Source organism: Eutrigla gurnardus, assembly GCF_963514095.1.
Source record: "Eutrigla gurnardus genome assembly, chromosome: 4".
In the NCBI taxonomy this organism is placed as follows: Eukaryota; Metazoa; Chordata; class Actinopteri; order Perciformes; family Triglidae; genus Eutrigla; species Eutrigla gurnardus.
The window spans coordinates 11,202,955-11,214,352 of NC_139918.1; positions in this window are offsets into that span (position 1 = coordinate 11,202,955).

The following is an 11,398-nucleotide window of genomic DNA, read 5'->3' on the forward strand; positions in this document are numbered from 1 at the left end:
TGTGTAATTTCCAGGAAAGTGCTCTTATAAATAAAATAATAAACCTTCGCTGTATTAACACCTATTATTTTTGCATTACAAATTTACTCAACTTCCATTTCCTTTGTTCTTCCCAGATTATTCTGTGAAGTGTGCTGGAGCCTCGGTACCTACTAGTAACATTTTACTCCACTAAATAACAATGCCCAACTCCCTGAGTTGTCCAAAGTCCAACATTTAAGTTTTTTTTCGCTCAAACAACTTCCTGATATGTGTTGTTATAGTAAAAATAAAACGAAATCTGGTAATATGGAAAATTTACCTCTCCAGCTTTCACCATTAAAAATTGTTTGATAAAAAATAGCTTAAACTCATGAACACATATTTTTTTTGTGTGTGTGCGATGTGCTGAGAAGGAACAGAGAGTTTTAACCTGCCGACAGGAAGGAGGAGTTGGAGAGCAGGTGGCTCACAGAGTCGTTTACTGCTGAGAGAAGGAGGACAAAGGAAAGGAAGATAAATTAATTTCCTGTATCTAGTCTAGTCACTTTGCAGATTCAGATTTGCATGACAACATATCAACAAATAAATTATTTATAATTATAGGTTAAGGTAGGACGTTACTGATCCACTGGTGCCACCCAGCAGTTTATGAATCAATTCAATGAAAAAAAATAATATACCATTATTTTGAAATGGGCCATTTTCATAAGGAGTACAGTTCTTCTACTACTTTTATACTTCAGTATTGAATGCAAGACTTTTACTTGTCTAGTACAAGTACAAGTACAGATACTTGTGTAGTATTGATTCAACTTCTTTACTCGAGTACAAGTGAGAAAGTACAGGCTCTGAAATGTACTCAAAGCAGAAAGTAAAAAGTATCTCTATGAAGGACATTTCTACCTCACGTCACATTAATGAGAAAAGAAAGAAGCGATAATTCCCCTCAAATGTTTTCCTGTTGGCGTATTAGGCACTGCAGCGCCCAGTGAACCTCATGCGAAGTGCATTGTGGGTAGAGAACAGACGTAGTATAAATAGCGAGCTAGTCCAGGGAGGGAGTGGAGGGAGCCGGGTCAAACAAACAGGATTTTTCACGGTTTTGTCACTTCAGTTGTTTAGTGAAGTGAAGCCACACTCTTTTCCTAAATCTAAGGGCTTTTGTTGTCTAGAAACCCTTTGCCCCCTTCAATCCTTGATTGGTTCACCAAGCGAACTTTTTAGCATCCATCAAGTTCTAGGATTATTTGGCCTATAGAACATATGAGACACGTCACATCATGACATCATCAAGAAAAGCCTATTTAAAGTTCATCTCATGTTCAAACTGTATTCTGTTTATTCAAATGGAAAAACTCCACATGAACTGTGCGACGGTCTTCCAACTGGCTTAACACAACTCTTCCTTTGAAGTTGGCATAAATGAATAAAATGAATAAAGTCCTCTACCTCCACTCTTCCTGGTTCTGAGAGACGGATCAAAGGAACCCGTACAATCCTGTGCGTGGGCAGGAAGCTGCAGGATTAAGCGCCAAGAAGTCATCGTTTTAATTGGCCGAGAGCCACGGCGGTGTGACTCACCCATCTGCCTTCCTACCCAATCAATTGCCCCCTTTTGATCTGACATGGCCGACCCGGTCGGACTGACGCACGGTCGGACTGACGCATTGTCTGGAGAAAGCTGATGTGGACATTTTGGCGGTGGTGCCCTCTATAAGCTCCCTGACTCGGCGTCATTGGATCAGCTGAAGTGTGCTGCTGTCACTGGCGCTCACCTGCTCCTCTGAAGGCTTCGCCGGTCTCCCCGGTGCTGCTGAGCACATCTGAAACACAGAATCAAACTAATGAGAGACCCACGCTGCTGTTGGGTCTATGCTATGTGTTCATCCTTCATATGCTTCCACGAGATCAAAAAACACAAGGCTCACCTTCACTTTTGATGTACATGTAGAGCTGAGGGATTTATTGATGATTCAGGTCATGATTTTATTTTAGCATAAGATTAGAAAGTGTCTTGTTTATTTGTAATATTCGGACATAAAACAGCCTACATCAAATATGTATGTTTAACCATCATATTCTCCTTCTAATAATCTCTAATGTCACATTTGATTGTGTTTAAATGCATATTAAACAAATCGTTTCTGGAAGCAGGAGTCAAAATGATGAATTTGAAAAGTGCTTATGCTGCACATTACTGTTGAATGTCCACAGAAAGTGGTGTGTTAGCTTCTACTCTGCAGGTCTATCAGACTGCTGCCCTCGTTTCTCCTGTGATGGAGTTACCTGATTGATTTGTAGCAGAGCAGGACGACTCGGCGAGGCCCCTCAGTGTTGAGTTGTATGTGCTCAGAGTCATGCAGTCGATGGCAGCCTGGTCACATTCACAGAACATCTGCTGACACCGGTCACCAGCGTCTCCGAGATAAAGGAAAGATTGTGAATTAATGGAAAAAATGAAAAGGAAAGAGGAAGATGAGAAGACTGACTCACTCTCATGTCTGTTCAGCAGCTGTTAGCTTAGCACAACGTCACAGCTAGCCTGGCTCTGTCTGAATGAAACACAATCCTCCCAGCACCACTGAAGCTCTCTAGTTAACATGTTAGATCCAAGTGGCGACCTCCAGAGCTCAAAGGTTATGCCAATGAAGCACCAAAAGGAAGTTGATCCCCATCGACCCCCATGTTGAAATAAATGCTCATCTTTATAGCAGAAATAAACATATTTACATATTTATATATATTGGTCTCTATAGCTAATCTCCCTGTTCATGACAACTGTATGCTGGGTAAATTCTTATATAACTGATCTGCTTTAAATGATGCTGGCTACCGTGTGTTGGTGAAATGTTGGTATTATTTGATTTCTATAACGTTAATGTATTCATTAGCAGGTATTGTGTCTGAGTTCACCAAACCAGGCTTGTTAAGGTAGCTTGTTGTACTAACAGACACTCTAAAGACTTGGCTGTTCATTTATTCTGGTAATTTCACCAGCTCAAAATAAGCTAGTTGTAGCTGGTAACTTAGCATCTACTAAAAGTACCCGGCCCCACCGGGCCTTGCTCCTCTCTAACTCCACTCCCTTGTTCCAATATGGTAATTTCTGGCTAAAAAATCCAAGATGGCGACGACCAAAATGCTAAACCTGATGCTTGAAAATGGCAGTTCACCAAACAATGGGTGACACCACAGCAGTTTGTTCTTTTTTGTTTGAACCATATAAAAACCAAAATGTAAAACCCACAATGTGTGGTTTTATGTAAAGGACTATTTCTTCGCCGGATGCAGTTACTTCCTGTAGTCTTGGTGCCAACGTGAGGTTGCCAGACTTAATGAACAAGAGTTAAAAAAAAAAATAATAATCTAACTCTTGGCAAGAAAGCAATTTAGCTAATTTCACAAAATCTCCTTTAGATAGTTAGTCTTACCACAGCTGGTGTTTGCAGCAGAACAGGTGAAGTTGTTGGGAAGGGGAGGCAGCTCCTGCCTGCAGGGGGCAGCGTTCTGATAACACAGCCTGTGAGTCTCACAGCAGCTACAACAAAGAATAAATTAAATCAATATGTTTGAAATAACACAATTGTTACATTTAAGAATTCTTGTCTGCTGAGTGTGTAGTTTTTATTGTCAGTGACCTGTTAAGTAGAGATCTGGGTACTTCTTCCATTACTTCCACCATCTCAGCGTGGCTGTGCCTGCTGCCACGGACTACTACTTGATACATGCTTCTGTTAATACTACCACTACTGTTAACGCTACTACTACCATACTACCAACACCAAATGCAGTTGGAACCCAAGGGCCTGGGCTGCACGTTATTTCTGCCTAAAAGCCTATTAAGGCAGTTTTTTCTCGCCACTGTCGCTGTAACGCTTGCCCCTGGGTGATGTTGGGACTTTGAAAATGTGTTGACTCTTGAAATTTTGAGCGTATTCTAGTCCTGCTCAATATTAAGTGTCCTGAGATGACTTCTGTTGTTTGACACTATAAAATTGAATTGAATTGAATTTATCACGACCTTGGGTGTTTGAAAGGCACCAACAAATAAAATGTATTATTATTATTATTATTATTATTACTGTGGGTTAAATCATTTTCTTTCAGATTCATGACTCTTTTCTCTCCACTGTGATTTCAATTAAACTAGTTTTCACTGACAGTAAACTGTCTCGGTCACCATCTTCGTTTTTTTCAGAGAAACGTCATAACGTAACATAATATTATGCAACATGATGATGTTTATAAATCATTTATCATCTTGTAAATCCAACTACATAGACTCAGTTGTTGTTCCTGCTGGGAGTCACTCAGCTGACCTTCAGACACACAGTCGCTTCACACACCTGCATTTACTTTGACTTTGTCCAACACTATCGCTCCTTCACACACAATGTGTTTTAAGGTCTGCAAAGCGTTACATTTAAAATTAGATTCGGGGCTACACTTAAGACATTCAGGGTTTAAGTCCCGGTTAAATGACCTGGCGATGCCACTGGTTGTAACAACTCAACCAAAATATTGGTTTTCCTTCCTTTTTCTCCTAAAGTGATCTGGTATTCACAAGAAATACAGATAAGATGGAATCCTGAAAATAATCCTTTATGTAGCAGGAACATCATTTTATTTATCTGGTGACCACATCTTCATCTTCTGGGGTCGTCCACTGAGGACTGCTGGTCCACCAGGACACACTAGACTCTCCTCATTAAATGAATAAAACATCTCATGGGGGATGGGAGGGTTTGTTTATCCGTACCAATGAGTCTCCAATGTTTTGAATCCTCCCTCTCCAGCCAGTAGTCAAAAATCTTTCCGCCCATCTGAGTTTTAAAACTCTTCCGGCCCACTTTGCACATTCCCGCCTCCGGCCCCTGAATTCAATTAAGCCACCATGCTGTATTTCAAACAGCTGCTGTGATCAGAGTCTTACTCACATGTCCAGAGGATCCACAGGGTTCCCGGCGGCCACATATCTGCAGGAGCAGCCGTAATCTTCCAGGTCGCGTGGACAAAGCCCCGTCGCACAGCGGAGCTTCAGGACAAAACTCAGCAGCGAGGGGAAATTATCGACGACCGAGTGGAGCCAGGTGAAGCGCAGGCCGAGGCAATCTGCATGGAGAGAAGGGAAACGAGTAGAGACAAACACACAGAGGCTGTAACAGCAACACTACTGCCTGCATCATGTAGGTGGAGAGCGGAGTGATTCAATCATAGATAATCCTGTCGGCAGGCAACCAGAGAAGCATGCAGGGCATGAATGATGGCCTGATGAATGGCAAAATGATTCAGGCCACAGCTCTCCGCATGCCAGGTGAATCCACAGTGCTGATTAGGACTACAGGCGTCCCTGAAAAGCACAGCTTGTGAATCAGTCAACCTTGATGTCACCAACATCAGAAAATACCACAAAAAGTCAGGCGGCGTTAAAGCTGCTGCTTGTTGGGAAACGAGGATTCAGTCTGAACAATTACCGTCTGACCTGAGTGAGACGCTGCTGTCGAGACACTGACACAACCAAAAAAACACACTGAACACAGTTAAAAACATTTTTATCATTCTTTGGATTTGCAAAATACATGCTCCTAAAGCTAAAACATACATTGTTGCAACTCACATGGCTATGTCATGGAGTACGTTTACGTGTACAGAAGTAATCTGGTTTTGAGTGTTATCCTGCTTTTGATCATATTTGAATATGGCATTTGTGTGGAACATCATAGGTATAGGTGATTATAACAGTGTCTTTATTTGTCACCATCTTAGCCATTGTGTTCTGTACCAACAATCAATTTCTCTACTGATTTAAGAAATTGATACAGATCTGCACTGTTCTTGTTACTAATTCGACTCCTCCTGGGATTACTCCTGGGAGTCTGGCTGTGCTTTTTAGTCCAGCAGAGTCCGCTGAGGTCCGGACCGACGCAGACTGCTAGCTGGTCTGATAATGGAAGCATCGTATTGTGGCTCCACCTGCTGCTGTGATGCTGCTCATCATCACTGACTGCTTTCTGGTCTACAGCGACATGTTGGAGCACATGTTGGAGATCGAACCATCCATGTGTTTTTTTATTATTGTTTTATAGTCTGCTATTATTGTTTTTATGTTTTTATTGTTGTTTTATAGTCTGTTATTATTGTACTGGATTTGTTGTAAAGTGTATTGAGACCATGTACCATGGTGATTTTGCACTTTAAATAATAAATTGATTGATTGATTGATCTAAACATGGCTGTGCCGACCACTGTTAATATTACTACTACTGTTAATACTACTATGACTAATACTAATACAAACACCAAATGCAGATGAAACTCAAGAGCTTGATCTGCTTCATTTGTCTGCTGTAACTCTTGGGTGAAGTTAGGACTTAAAAATGCAATGACTTCATGAGCTTGTTCTAGTCCTGCTCGATGTGTAAAGTGTAACTTTACACATCTTTTGTTGGGATATGGCATTATAAATGAACCTGAATTGGAGTGATGATAGTTAGTCGTACATTATTCCAGAGTGTTCACTGAGCGTTTCTCAAAAAAACAAATGATACTAAGACAAACCTGAGACTTTCTTGACATGCGAAATTATCTTTTAAATGAACAAACATCATGTTTAATTCATGGTACAATTCAAACGGGATCCAATAATTATTTGTCTCTCATGGTTAAATACCGTTTATATTCATACACTTCTATTTTCAACACTTAAGGAAGCTTTATGTGCCTATTTATGGGGGTTCATTTGGTTCATATAGACATGGGCTTACGTCTTCCTTTCTCTAAGCTTATATATCAAACATGATGTACCATAATCTAAATCGGCATGAAATCATTCATGTTTTCATCACTGTCTGAGTTGTTATCTCTCCATGCATGCTATATAAATAGAGTTTGTTTCACTGGTGAAAATATTTTAAAAGAAATGTCAAGAAATGTCTTCCGTAGTTACACCAAACCTCTAATCCCAAACAATAAACCTTCTTTAACTTATCTTCTAGTCAGATAATAGAAATACTGAAAAATGTAATACTCAACTGGCAATAAACTAGAGTATTGATTTTAACATTGAAGAAAGTCAAATAAATATGTAAATATGAGTTGTAGTATATTTTGTTTAGTCAAGTGTTTGCAACATTGAACTCTTCAAACAGAAGCAATTTACTTTCACAGCTTGTGTTTTAAATTGTGGGCGGGGGGGGGGGGGGGGGGGAATTGAGCAATTTACAGGGCAACTATCTGAGATGCATCACCATGTTTTCGAGGGTCATTAGATGATGATTCCATCTGTTTTTAAAGAAAGTGTCTCTGCTCTGTGAAACAGAACTTCTACATACATTCATATTCGTTTTTGTATAACAAATATCCTTGAGATTAGAGTTCTATTAGGATATTTGTTAATAAACTAACTGATGGTTAACCCAGATATACTGTATTTAGCTGCATATGACAGTGAACACACTGAACCCCCATCAGCACGCTGACCTTTCTTTCTCATTTGAAATGCCTCGTGACGGATCGTTTGAACTCAATGAACCAACGAATCGCCGACTTCGATTAGCAGATCCATTAATTAATATGAAGCAGAGCTGTGCGTCTCGTGTGCCACGTTGCTCATTACACAATGTTTCATCCTCACCAGCCATGCCATCTGGGTTTTGGTCGCCGGCCTCTGGGTCCAGACAAAAGATGGAGCTGGCCGAAAGTGCTGAAGACAAAAGATGAGTCATTATTATAATGAGGATTTGATTAACATTTAACACATCAGTAAACCATCATGTTACATCGTGCCACATTAGTGTAATTACTAAAACACATGAAACCATCACAGAAAAGTCTGTTGGACCAGCGTTTGAGAAGGCCTCTTCCACTTTTCTCTGTTAATCTCACAATAAACTCATCCTGGTAGATTTCCAATATAGGGATGATGGATAATGAAAAAGCTGTCTATCTTGCTATCATGGAAGACGTGAAAATTAGAGCCTGATTAAAGCAATATTTTAACTTAAATACATTTTTTTTTAAAGATTTATACTTTATACTTATATTTTTATATTTTACTTATATTTTAATTTTAACAGGGAGACTGCTGTGATATATGATCATCTTATAAACGGTTATTTGAATGTGATTTAAACCCAGGATGGTATGTATGTTTATGGGAACGTGGAAGGGAACACTCACCGTTTGGAACAGCAGATAGCATGAAAATCCATATCAGAAACATGACTTGTACCTGCATTCAGAGAGAGAAGAACAAATCTCAGAAGTCCCATTAAGTCAGAGAGAGACTAATAAATTGTGCTGTGAGCATCATTATTGCAAAGCAAGGCTATAACTTGGAACATCTTCTTGGCTTAAACAAATCAATGAGCACCCACACTGTGAGAACACACACACACACACACACACACACACACACACACACACACACACACACACACACACACACAGTAGTTTATTCAATCCAAAATACACAGTCCAGCTGCCAAATACGCAGAAGCACACCGAATGTTGATTAATCAAAAATAGTCCAGACTAAATGCCCAATTTCCTATGGGTTGTTTGATAAAAACACAGTGTTCAACTGTTTTAAGAGTTTACTGACCCTTTTTAAAATATATAGTTGTGAAGTATTTTTAAACATTCCCTTTGCCATATATTCCCCACCAATTCCCTAACATTGGTTGGATCCTGTTGGAATTGTGCTATGAATTACACTCATGTTTGTAAATGTAATTGATTACTTATGAATAAGCAAGAAGGTCACATTCTTAAAAAGGCTGCTGAAATAAAAGACTAAAAATACTTAATTACAAAGACGACCCAAGAGTCGCATAAGCAAAGTATCTCTGAAGTCTGATGTGGATAAATTACAAACACAAAAAAATATGTGGCAGGTGATTGGATGAACCATCTGTCAATCAAACTTTCACCGGAGTTAGTCAGGAGAAGAGCAGAAACATCTTACCCTCCTTAAAGTGAAGAAATGCATCTACGCTAACCTGTTCAGGAGCCGACATTGCCTCTCCGAGTCATCTCACACACACCTAAGCCATGACCCTAGTACTCAGTAGCTCACTGATTGGTTCGTGCTGTGGCTTAACAGACATGAACGCATTACCTAAAGCTTGATAAGATGTTTTTTGTATGTGTGACACTATAAATCCAGAAGAGATGGAAACAAAAAAAAAACAGTACAGAAGGTTATCATTGTAAAATCTTAGCTCACACTCGCTTACGGCGCCTCCCCAGGTGATGTAGCACCGTTATACCCATTCAAAGAAATTAACATACACGCTCATCACAGGGGACCAGAAACGTCACCATTACATTTATTTTTTCATGGCATAACAGAGACCTGAATTTACCCCGACACCTACCTACCGAGCTCTATGAATTACCCTCGTCATTACCGCGCCAGACGAGACAGACGACCTTCTCCGCTGGCTGGTTCAGTGTCTTAAACGGCTCCAAACAGCTCGGCACACCTGTGGCTCCGCTCTGCTCGGCAAGGTGACGAAGTGTATCATTACTGTTATTCAGTCCGCGAGCACTTTTCATCAAGACCAGAGTTATCAGTACTTCTGGCTTCAATGCAGCGCAAAAGAGGTCAGATGTCTGCAGTTACATATTTTTATGTATTTAATTATCAATGTCATCTCAAAGCTCAAGTGGTCAACTCTGCATCTAAAATACGTCAAAGGGAGCCATTTCTACAAGGTTTATATCAAAGGAGCAACAAGCCCACATTGAAGGAACCTTTCATGCATTTAATTATACTGTGTACCTGTCGACAAGAAGGTGTGCGTCACTGTCTGGCTTAGAGTGGATGGGAGAAATGGAAGGAGCCACCCACTGCTGTGTGGTGGGCTGAATGGGGGCAGTATTCAGGAGAGATGTGGGGAAACCAGCCGGGGTAAGGTGTGTACAAAAAGAAGCTCTCATTTCTTGTTCTGTCTGCTTGTGAAATCTATTTTGATTACTGCATGGGCATTTGAGATAACACACACTTTCTCTGTGGCTTAACAAACTCATTACTCCACCCCTCAATGATTGTGTTTTAATCTAAAAATAAAATATGCTCAGAAAAAGGACAATTAATCTCCAATAAATACTATACTATATGTCAAGACCACAATTTTATAAGGGTCTCATTCATTCTCGCCAAATCACATTTCACGCCTCAGTTTGGTACGTTGAAAGGCAAGAAGACATAAAGTAACACCGCAGCAACAAGATGAACACTGGACTATAATCCCTGACTTTATCCACAAGTAAATTGAATCAGAGTAGAAGGGACATTCCTATTCAAATCAACGTATCAAAATGGTCAGAGTAGTGACTATTCTAGTGGGCTGCTTCCATATAAACTAAACCGAGTGGCAGACTCACTGAGATGAGGTTTTACAGCGACAACTAGCCGTGGAGTCGAACCGCTACAAAGTAAATGGTAAATGGCCTCATTTATATAGCGCTTTTGTCCAAAGCGCTTTACAACAATGACTGACATTCACCCATTCATTCACACATTCACACACCGACGGCGGAGTCAACCACGCAGGGTGACAGCCAGCTCGTCAGGAGCAATTAGGGACTGGTGTCTTGCTCAGGGACACCAGGCACTCAGCTAGGAGGAGCCGGGGATCGAACCGGCAACCTTGCGGTTGCCAGCCAACCCGCTCTACCTCCTGAGCTAAACCCCCGTACAAAGTGAGCCAGACTAAATGAGTAGAATATAACAACTCCATCCACACACCCCGTCACGGTGTAGGAAAGCACATTGCAATCGCCAGATGAGTGATGACTTTTTTATATCTATATTCAGTGCAGCATTAAAGCATCGTGGAATTAGCAAGCTTGCATGGTTGCTTGCTAATCCCACCTGCTATAGCCTAATGCTACATCGGTAGCATGGTGAACAGCAGCAGCGCTGGATCTGAAAGGCCCCTGGCTCACTCTGCGCCACATCTAGCAAGGACAAGATACCTTGCTAGCTCCGGATGTGTATACTCTCTTTTCCTTTAATTTACAGCCATTTTCTTCAAGATCACAGAAAAGAGTTCAAAGTCTCTTCTACTGTTCTTTTTCTATGATGGGCTCCAATTCCGGAATGTGTCCAACAAGTTCTACAATATTTTAAATGTCAAATCAACTTGCCATTAGCATTTGAGCAGCAAACGTTTCTAGACAACACGACTGCTTGCAAACTGACCACTAACACAATAGTTAGCTGGAAAAAGGCTATCTGGCCCTGACTGGGCCTTAATACATACAGCAACTACAATTCTTTCTGCAGTAAATTGTTTTTGGGCCACGATTGGAGACTCTACAACAAGCTACAGCAACGGACACAACGTGGACGCAATATGTGTTGGCAGAAAGATACCCAGTTTCACAACCAGCATACACATAAAATGAT